The following is a 10,509-nucleotide window of genomic DNA, read 5'->3' as shown; positions in this document are numbered from 1 at the left end:
CAGACTTAGGGTAATTTGCCTTAATGGCTCCATAGATTCTAAGCATATAGATCGAGGAGAAACTCCTCTAGGGAGGAGAGGTGGTCAAGCAATAGAGTAGTTTCGGAGTTAAACAGACTCCAGTAGAATCACAGGCCTAGGGGCACCTGGGTGATTCAGTAGGTTGGGTCTGCCTTTGGCTGAGGTCATAATCCTAGGTTCCTGGGATTGAGCCCCACATCGGGCTCCCTGCTCAGTGGGGAGCCTGCTTCTCCCTCTCCTTCTGCCTGCTGTTCCCCTTGCCTGTGCGCCCGCACTCTCTCTCTCTCTCTCACTCTCTCGATCTCTGGCAAATAAATAAATAAATAAAAAGAATCACAGCTCTATATCCTACCAGCTATCTGACCTTGTTTGAGTTACTTAACCTCTCCGTTTCCCCACACCTTCCTTGTTTGTAAAACATGGATAATAGTAATTGCCTCACTGGACTATTACGAGCACTTCCTGGCTTCACGTACTCAATTGGACATCCATTGCTCAGCCAGCTTGGTCGGGAACAACACCCCTTCTCTTATGGAACTGCTCTTCCCCACTCTGCCCACATGGTTCTGGAAGGCACTGCCAATCATATAATCCAGCTGGCCACACGGTTGTGCCACAGGCTGGGTCAATTATAGTACTTCATCCTTCTAGCCACAAGGATTGGTGCAGGGATGGGCGTGTGGTCCAAGTCTGGTTTATCAGAGACCTCTCCTAGGAATGTTTAAATTATTATTAATGAAATTGGGCTTGAAGAATGCTATTTCCTCTTTAGTTTCAAGACTATAATGGTTTAAGTTCAGAGCTGCCTGCAAGCCATAGTTCCAGGAGTATGAGGATGGCAGCATTATGCGGAAAGAAGCAAAGACCAGAAATTAAAAGGGAAAAAGAGAGTCTTATTAATATTTTATATTCCTGGATTTGGTTCTTCCTGAAGTTCCAGCTCCATCCTAACAGTAAACTGATGCTTATGCTAATATAAATTGGGTTTCTATCCCTTAAAACCAAGAGAATCTTGATCAACACAACATGGGATGCCCTTAGTATAAAGGAGATGGGACATAATAAATGCTCAAAATAAATATATGGTGCAGCAAGTGCTCCCAGGAAATGGTTTGAGACCTTCCGGACTTATGACATATTTACTTTAAGGCAAACTCGGACGTTCCTGCATGTATGTACTGGTTTACAATAATAATAATAATAATAATAATAATAATAATAATAATAAGTACCCTCCCAGTGTCCCAGAGGTTTCTGCTTATAGGTGCAAAGCATTCCCTTCTAGAGATTAAAAGTCATGCCTCTTTCAAGGGAGACACGCCTTCGTTACCCCAAGAACTGGTAGAGAATCTTCGTCCTGGGGGTATCTAATTAACCCTTCAGAATATCAGCAGGACTAGACAGGCAAGGTCAGGTGGGTGACACGGACTCTCTGCAGGAATGATGGAGGAGAGAAGCGTGCCCTGAAAGAGCTTGGAAGGCTGTACCGAGATTCTGGATGCATATCTGCTCTGCCTTGTATCTAGCTCCTTCCAGTGCTAACCCTGGAATGTTTTCTTTTTACTGAAAGAGGTGGGAACTTGCATCAGTACGTGACCTGTTATGGTTGATCCCAATTCCCTTGAATAAGTTGATATGTTAACAGCTTCTCTCCCTACCAAACTAAACCAGAGGCCTATTGGGTGGACAAAGACCAGCCCATTGCTGCCATTTATAAGGAATCAAGGGTCTACCACCTATAACTTTTAAAAAACCAATATAGAGCAGCCATCTGGCTAGAGATAAAATGCCCAAACCCAACCAGTCGTCATCTAGCTCTGGGTTCTTGTCTCTGTGTTAAAGGAACTTTCCTTAATTGTCAGTAATTCTAATTATAGTGAACCCACACACCAGTCATGGGACAACTGAGAGGTTGATGTGATAGCAGTGCTGAGAGGCCAGGGACAAAGACTTTGAGCGTGACTACAGGAACTATAAATGGTCACTTAGAATCCTACAATGGTTCCTTTAATTATGCAGAGCCAATCTAGGACAACCAATCAGGAAGTCAGGCTGCATGAGATCACCTACACTCATGTCTGAATTACTAGCTATTTTAACTTAGAATTTTCAGGTCTGTCATCAAAGAATCCCTGGAAATCACCTGCACACGCAGTCCCCATCTTGTCCACGATAGGCACCCTGATCCGACGCTTGAACCTCTCTTGTATTACAATGTCATACTAGGGATTCATTTGTATAAACCTTCCAGAAAGTTTGATTGATAATGCCTTAAATATAAAAGAGGTGGGTTTTTTTTTTCCTTCATGATTTCAGTATTTGATTTGCTGCATGGTCGAAAGATAGCGGATGCAGCTCTAGACTTCAGGTCTGTTTTAAGGCAGAAAGAAGGGGGCTGGTGGTGCCAGCTGCATCTGCCTCCTCCTCTCGGGAAAGCAAAAGCTTTCCCAGAAGATTTCTCAGCAGAAATTTGCTTATACCTCATTGGCCATATCTGGGTCTTGTGACCAGCCCTAGCTGTCATAAAAGCTGAAGTAGAAACAGGCTTAGTCTGATTATGGCAGAATGTCAGGTCCGGACCCATGACTGCTCCCAACAAAATCACAGTTCTGTTAGCAAGCAAGAAGGGGAAATGCGTAGATATTGGCTAGGAAGCCAATAGCGCCTGCCATGATGGATTTAGTAAGATCTATACGCATCCTCACATAGTATCCCAAATGTGGAACTTTCCTGCTATTATGATCTGACATATGTTTAGCAAATCATAACACAGCATAGCTCCATGATGCTGTTCCCAGTAGAACAGAAAGTGCTCTCTCTTTTTTAAGGACCAGGCTTTATACCCTTTTGCTTGTGAGGAATATCTATGACATAGGATTGTGTCTACGGTATTGACCTTTGACTCTTGTCTCCCAGGTAGGTGTGAACACTGAACACCTGTAGAAAGACTACTTAAAGACCTTAAGGCTTCAGGGTCAAAGGACAGAATGGTTTTACCTGGCATGCCTTCTATCTAAGCAGCAGGAACATTTCCACTAACAACCCAGTCCCAAAACAGCTCATGTTCCAGCACTCCCCACTCACCCCACTCCAACACACAATCCCACGGCAGGCAAAGCAAAAATAACAAGAGTATACCAACCCCAAATAACTATCAGTGCTTACCTCATTAAACTTAAATGCTCCACCCAAATTACAGAATAACAAAAGCTTGTAGCTAATAATCCTTTACTCCTCAGTGCTTCCATCTGGCCGAAAAGGGGAAAAAAATGCAAACAAAACAACAGCACTTTCCAAGGCAGGGTTAAGCTAGGTAGAACTACTCTCGTTTTTACACTGGGAAAGACATTGGAACTAATGGCCAAATTCCTGTGTCATCCAATTCCAGGGGTATGTGACATGTCTTTCATGTTGGGTCGTGCCTTCAAGGAAGCTTTCTCCTGCAGATGGCCCACCACCCAGGCCTTACAATGGCTGAATTCTAATATCTGTTCCCCCATATCTTGGCCATATTGGATGACAGTCTGCTAGGGAAATGCTGTCAATGTCTCCTTCCTTTGGAAGTTTGAGGGTAAGAGACCTTTCCATACCAACACTTACTGTTCTCATAGAAGCTCAAATGGAAATCCAGTAGAAGATGATCATTGGTAGACCATCTCCAGCCATGTGGCTGATCTTTATTGGCCTAAGGAAAGTGATAGGTGGTAGGTCCTTCATTCCTTATAAATGGGAGTGGCAGGCCAGTCTTCATCTACCTATCAGACCACTGGATTGGCCTGGTAGACAGAAAGTATTAAGATATAGACTTATTCGAGAGAATTGGGATCAATCATGATCAGACCACCCAATGAAAGAAACTTCCCCCTTTAAAAACAAAAACAAAAACAAAAACAAAACCTCTCCAAAACAAAACCTCTACAGGGCAGCAAGACCACAAAGCTGGACTCTGATCTGCCAAAAGCCACCTTCCTCATCAGATGCTCCATGAATGGCTTTCACCAAGTTGGCTATTCCACCTGGTCTCTTCAGCCTAAGACTGAGTATATAACTCTTCCTTAAATGTCCCCTTTCATAGCTCTGAGAAAGTTGAAATGCTTAACCAAGATAAAGTAAAGAAGCAATAAAACAGAAATAGAAACAAACTCAATAAACTGGTTTATAGGCATGGCTCCTTCCCCTGGCATGCTCCATCTCCAATGCTGCTCCCATAAAAGGGCCCCCTCCGCATGGACTTCCAAGGAACACATGGGTCTGTGTCTCAGCTCCTCAGAATGGAAGGCCTAAGACTGAATCTTATAGAGATAAAGGGTTCCCTCCCTACTTAAAATCCACCTAAGTGCTTTGCTGAAGACATACTTGGCCTCTAACAAATTTGATCGTTCCTGATCACAGATATACGCACTGTGCCTTACCCCTTGTTTCCTTTTTTTAAAAAAGATTTTATTTATTCATATGAGAGGGAGATAAAGCATGAGCAGGAGGAGGGGCAGAGGGAAAGGGAGAAACAGACCCCCTGCTGAGGAAGGAGCCTGACTTGGGGCTTGATCCCAGAACCCCAGGATCATGACCTGAGCTGAAGGCAGGATGTCCAATCCTCTGAGCCCTGCTCTTTGCAACCCTCCAACCTTGTTTCTCTGAGACAATATTATTCATTCACCCCCTTATCCATTCAATCATTCAAAGAGTATTTACTGAGTATCCACTATGTCCCATACACTGTGCTAAAGCTACAGTGGTAAAGAAAATAGCTCTAATCTCTCCCTCCAGAGCTTCCAGGCTAATGAACATATGTTTTAAAAATAGGTATTAAAGAGTTAGTATGTTTTAAGGATACATACTTCAATGTTTATAAATGAAATGGTAATGGGGGAATCATAACAAATATAGGTTATAGGAATTTGGTGACGAGCTGGAAATTACAGAATGTGGGTAATGGCACAGTGGGGTTCATTATATATTACTAACTCTCGCAAGAGTTTAAATTTCCTAAAATAAGCCAAATGATTAAAAAAAAAAAAAGAGTACATTGGTAGATGCCAAATGAATGAGAGCCATGGCCAGTGGATCCAGCACAAAACCACCACTCCAGCTTCTCAGATTAGATAGTGTGAACATAGGAAGTGTAAGGCTGGAATACTGACCCCATAGACACACTCCAAAAGATGCTCATTCTGAACGATTATGAGAGGGTCTCCATCTTCTAGATAAGAGTTTCTTTTCTCTGCCCTGAGGTAGACAATGATAAGGAGAATGGCTTGAACCTCACACGACACATATTGCTGGTTGAATCAAGAATTTCTTTTATCTGAATATCTGGGGGAACCACAAAAGAAAGGGTCTTTAAATGGATTAAAGAGGGGGCACCTGGGTGATTCAGTCAGTGAAGCATCTGCCTTCAGGACAAGTCATGATCCCAGGCTCCTGGGATGGAGCCCCACATCGAGCCTAGCATCGAGCCCCACATCGAGCCCCACATCACATCAGGCTCCCAGGTTAGCAGGGAGCCTGCTTCTCCTCTCCCTCTGCCCTTCCCCTTGCTTGTGCTCTCTCTCTCTCTCTCTCTCTGTGTGTGTGTCAAATAAATATATAAAATCTTTATAAAAAATAAATGGACTAAAGAATAAGGTGAGAATTATACCTCCTGTAAGCCTTTTTATAAAAAAACTAATTAAAACAGACATTTGCCTGGACCCCAACTGAGGTGGTTATTAGGTTCGTGCTAGAGTTTGTCATTAAAATATTATCAAGATGGTTGTTCCCTTGTTACAAAAATGGTTGTGTTGGTCCAATGTTTACAGATGGCATGTGTAGGACCAGAAGGTAGGCACACTGCTTAGCCATCACTGGCTGTTATTCATGAGGAAAGGTGGGAAAGCAAACTGAGGAAAGGGAAGTGAGTAGAACAAAACAAGTAGATGTTTGGGGCAATTTAGGAACAAGGCATTAAGCATATCCAGGACTTTGAACTGCACAGGCCCAGAGAACAAGAGGGCGGAGGTGAAGGAAGCAGCCTCCTACCACATCAGGAGGAGCAAGGGGTAGGTGTGTGTTAAAGCACCAAGGAACAGCAGGCTGCTGACAGGCACAAGCACACATTTGCTGCGCACCTACAGGTCCTGGGGTGCTTCAATATGTTGCCATAGGTAAAATCAGGGCGCTGGGCTTCAGACATAAAACCTTGTTGGGAGGTGAGGGGTGCAAGAGGGCGCCTGGATGGCTTAGTGAGTTAAGCCTCCAACTCTTGATCTCAGCTCAGGTCTTGTTCTCAGAGTCATGAGTTCAAGCCCGAGTGGGGCTCCACACTAGGTGTGGAGCCTGCTAAAAACAAAACGAAGCAAAAGGACATTGTACGAGGGGGAAGGCGTTTGGGTTTGCTGTCCTCAGAGCCTTTCTGGACTGCGGTAGCATGCACACAGTGCCACCACGTGCAGTGCACCGCTCACAACATTTGCTCCTGCCTACAATGTCCTTCTGCCCATTTCTAGCCCCCTCAACCAGGAAGCCTGCCTGGATCATCCAAATTTTCAATCATTTCTCTCACAGCTCAAATCTCATTAACACTTATTGTCTGCATCACTCCTTTGGCACCTATCATTTATTACTTTAGGAGATACAAATATATCTCATATATATATATACACATAGATATATATACACATCTATTTCTATACATATATGCGCACACATATACATATGTACTTCTATCATCAGACTGTTGGATCCAAGAGAGAAGAGACTATGTCTGGTTTGCTAACCACTGAAACCCATTCCACTGTAACCACTGCAGCCCAGTACAAGTCCTGGCTGTGGTACAGAGCAGCTTAGAGGTGCTCACAGAATTCGAAGTTAGAACTCCTGTGTTTTAGCCCTGGTTCTGCAACTCACCAGAGGGCTAATTCTGGATAAGTCATGTAACCTCTCGAGGCCTTACTTTGTCCTCAGAAAAAAGAGGTTAAAGATGCTAATACCTCCCCAAACAGTTCCCACCAGCGGCAAATTAAATCACGAATGTGGTAGCACTTTGGAAAGCACCATTCCCGTGTCGGATGATGTTATTATTCTGCTCTGAGTTTTGATCTAGATTCTTCCATTTAATGACGATATAACCTTGGGTACATTCTTCAACCCTTTTGCTTCTTCATCTATAAATAGGAAACATAATGCCTAAGTCACAGGATTGTTGTAAGAATTAAATGCAACCATATTCATGATGCTGCTAACTCAACACATGACACCCGGCAGTCACTCACAAGTACCGGTTCCTTCCCCTCGTCTTTCCAAGTATATTAAACCTTTTCTATTGTGTCCCTAGTAGCACCCTGCACGCAACAGAAGTTCAAGAAGTATTTCGTCTTCTGGATAATGCTGCTAATGATGATACAGCTGATGGCTGATACTGACTATGGGGGAAGACTACTTAATGGTCAGCTAGTGCCCAGCAAACCTGATTTGAACGCAGCCCTTAAGCCATGTGCTTTCTCCCCATCTCCTTTAGGATGTGTGGGGTAAGGGTGGGAGGAGGCCTCCAGTCTGGCAGAGGCCCCTTTAAAAATGTACCCGGGCTCCTCCTCTGCCAACCAAGTTGCTAAAAATACTACCACAGCAAAAGCTGAAATATTTGCAGAGAAAACTGAATTTCCTGCTACCCCCACCCCCTCCATTCAAATGGGTGAAATCCTGACCTAAGAAGCCCCCAGATCAGCTCCGCCAAAGGCATAGGCCTCCTACTTTCCACCCCCATCTCATCATGGAGTCCCTCTGTGGGCTTGAGCTGGGATGTTATGTTCAGAAAGTGCCCACTCCAAGGAAGAGAAGCCACAAGTATTGGCAGATAGCTTGCCATGTGCCTTGGCTTTTCTCTCTGCTTACGAGGACCAACTCTCTCCAAATCCCCCACCATCTGTCCCCAGATGGATCTGTATTGGACCCCAGAAGCTTCCCACTAATCCATCGCCTCTCTTTTCCTTTGTCTAAAATCTCTTCCTGTGCTGGCCTTGGCTTCTGCTTCGCACCCCTGCCTCCCTGCTGGAGGCAGCCCACCGCACCCGCGCGCCCCAAATCCCTCTCTAACCTGGCCCTCCGGAGTTCATCTCATTTCCGAGGCTTGCAGACCCTCTCCTTCCATGGCCGTGGGGGCCCGCAGAGTTTATGAAATGCGAAGAGTCGTGGAGGACAGCTACGGGGCTCAAGTCCAGCTGGTTAATTGGTGACCCTCCAAAAGATGACCCCGGCACCCAGGTCCTAAGCCAGGGCAGGCAGTCCCTCGTGGGGAGGGTCATCTGGCGCCTCTCTGCCAAGCTCCTGAGCTTTGCAGACTGAGGCAGCCGGCCCCTCAAAGCAGCCAGCCCCAGGCATTCCACACGGCTCCTGTCCCTTCTCCTAGCTCGTCCACTTGAGCGGGGGCTCAGAGGCCCACCCAGCCCATCTTGCTGACGGACCCCGGCCACCTAGCCCAAGAAAGGAGGCCCTCACCACGGAAGCATGTGCCCTCGGTGCACCATGGTGAAGGGGCCCACTTCCGTGCAGATCTTTGGATGGCAGTGGGTGGCAGTGGTGTCTCTGTGGATGTGTGAACAGGGGGTGTCTCCGTACCTCTGGGTGAGTGTGTGTCATTTAAATGAGAATGTACGTGTTGCTGCTCCTTCCTCTGGATTATCTGAGTTTGCATGTCTTCTGATTCCGGTCTCTGCCTTCCTCTCGTCTACCTTCTCCTTACCTCGAAGACTGCCCATCCCCCAGGGCAGGCACAGTGGCCAGTTCTGCGTGGGCGCCTCAAGTGGGCTGTTGCCGAGATGCTTGTTTTGCGGATGGAGTTGACAGTTGCCATGTCTGCTCTTCCACGGCCCGCCAGCGTTCAGAGACACCCTCACCCCACACAAGGGCGTCTTGCGGGAACAGGGGAGGGCTGTGCTGCCTGTGTGGGAGTTTAGGGGGCCATGTTGTAAAGGCACCCCCCCTTCAGCTCTGACCAGCAGGAAGAAGGGCCCAGAGGCAGCGCAGCCTGCAGAGGGATGTTGCCTAGCAACTTCGAGACTTTACTGCAAACTCGCTAAATCCCGAATTCCTCAGCTCTAATTTGGGAAGAGAAAAGCAGAGTCCAGGCCTGATACCCATTCTGTCCCCAATTTCCTCCTTCCCTTTCTCCACTGGATTCTAGATTTGAGGCCCAACAGGAAGTGGTACAAACGAAAGCCCCCGATGCGCCCATCATCTAGGCAAGGGGCTGAGTTCCCAGGACATCCTGCCATTTGGTGGAGGTGGGGGATAGACGATGTGCCAGAGACAGATTGGGGAACAGATTTTCAGTTACAAGGGTGGGTGGGTCCCTAACATGCTGGGAGAGACACCCCTGTACCCCGATCCCTGGAATCCCGGCCAGCATCCCGCTTAATTTTGGGGGCCCAAGCTGACTAAGCCTGTTCCCAGCATGAGTGGCCACCAGAATTTCCCTCCCACTCGGTTTCCCTTTGGCAAGCAAAGCCTGTAGCCCATTCAGGTAGGAAGGAAGCATGCAACAAGCCATGCTGTGACTGCCCAGTGGCTGTGGATTCACAGCAGAGCTGTTTCAGGGTCCCCTGTCCCAACCAGACCCACAGGGCACTTGCCCCTCTTTGCTCTGCTTCAGTCTACCTGCCTGAGCAGCAGCCATCCTTTCTACCTTCCCTGCTCTGGGACCTTAGCTGAGAAAGGCTTTCTATTTTCCTCCGAGATGGCCCCCCACTTAACATGCCACACTGCCAGCAATAGTACCCTGACAGGCTGGGAGTCCGAGGGGGGCACTGGTCAGCACAATTGTGGCTAGGCCACCGCTCCACGATGTGCCTCCTATATCTTCTTTTTCCAGCCTCTCACAAAGCCCACATCCTTCCTCCACCACAGACCTCAAAAGACGATTTTTTTTTAAATATTTCCCAACACTAGGGTTTAAGGTATTTTTCTTCTTCCCACAGGCAAGGTGAGAATGGCTAGTTTTTGTTTTATTCTGAAGCAATGGATCAGGAGGTTAGGGAGGGACAGTGAGGGACTCTTGGTTTTGGCTGAGGTCATGAACTCAGGGTGGTGGGATCAGGCCCATGTGGGGCTTCTCTCCCCATCAGCTTACACAGGAGTCTGCTTGTCCCTCTCCCTCTTCTCCTCCCCACCCTTGCTCTCTCCCTCTCTCTCAAATAAATTAATTTTTAAAGAGGTTAGGGAGATTCTGGTATGGGGAGTGAGAGGGAAGGGTATTTCTCCTAAGCCAGTGGCTATGCATAAATACATACATTAGACAGAGGACATATAATAGGTAATGAGGACATCGCAGGTAGGGCCAGCACCTGCCTCCACAGGCGGCGCACACGTCTGCATTTACCTGCCTAGTGTGCACAAGATCTGGGTAGCTCTTTTTTTCAGGTTGTGTCTGTAGAGTGTGCACGTAGAAGTGCACCTTCTAGTGACCCCGGGGCACCACCACATTTGCACATTGCACCACGTGGGGCTCTAGAGCTT

Source organism: Vulpes vulpes, chromosome 12 (genome assembly GCF_048418805.1).
Source record: "Vulpes vulpes isolate BD-2025 chromosome 12, VulVul3, whole genome shotgun sequence".
Lineage (NCBI taxonomy): Eukaryota > Metazoa > Chordata > Mammalia > Carnivora > Canidae > Vulpes > Vulpes vulpes.
The sequence above is the reverse complement of the archived record's forward strand: the minus strand, read 5'-3'. Positions refer to the sequence as shown.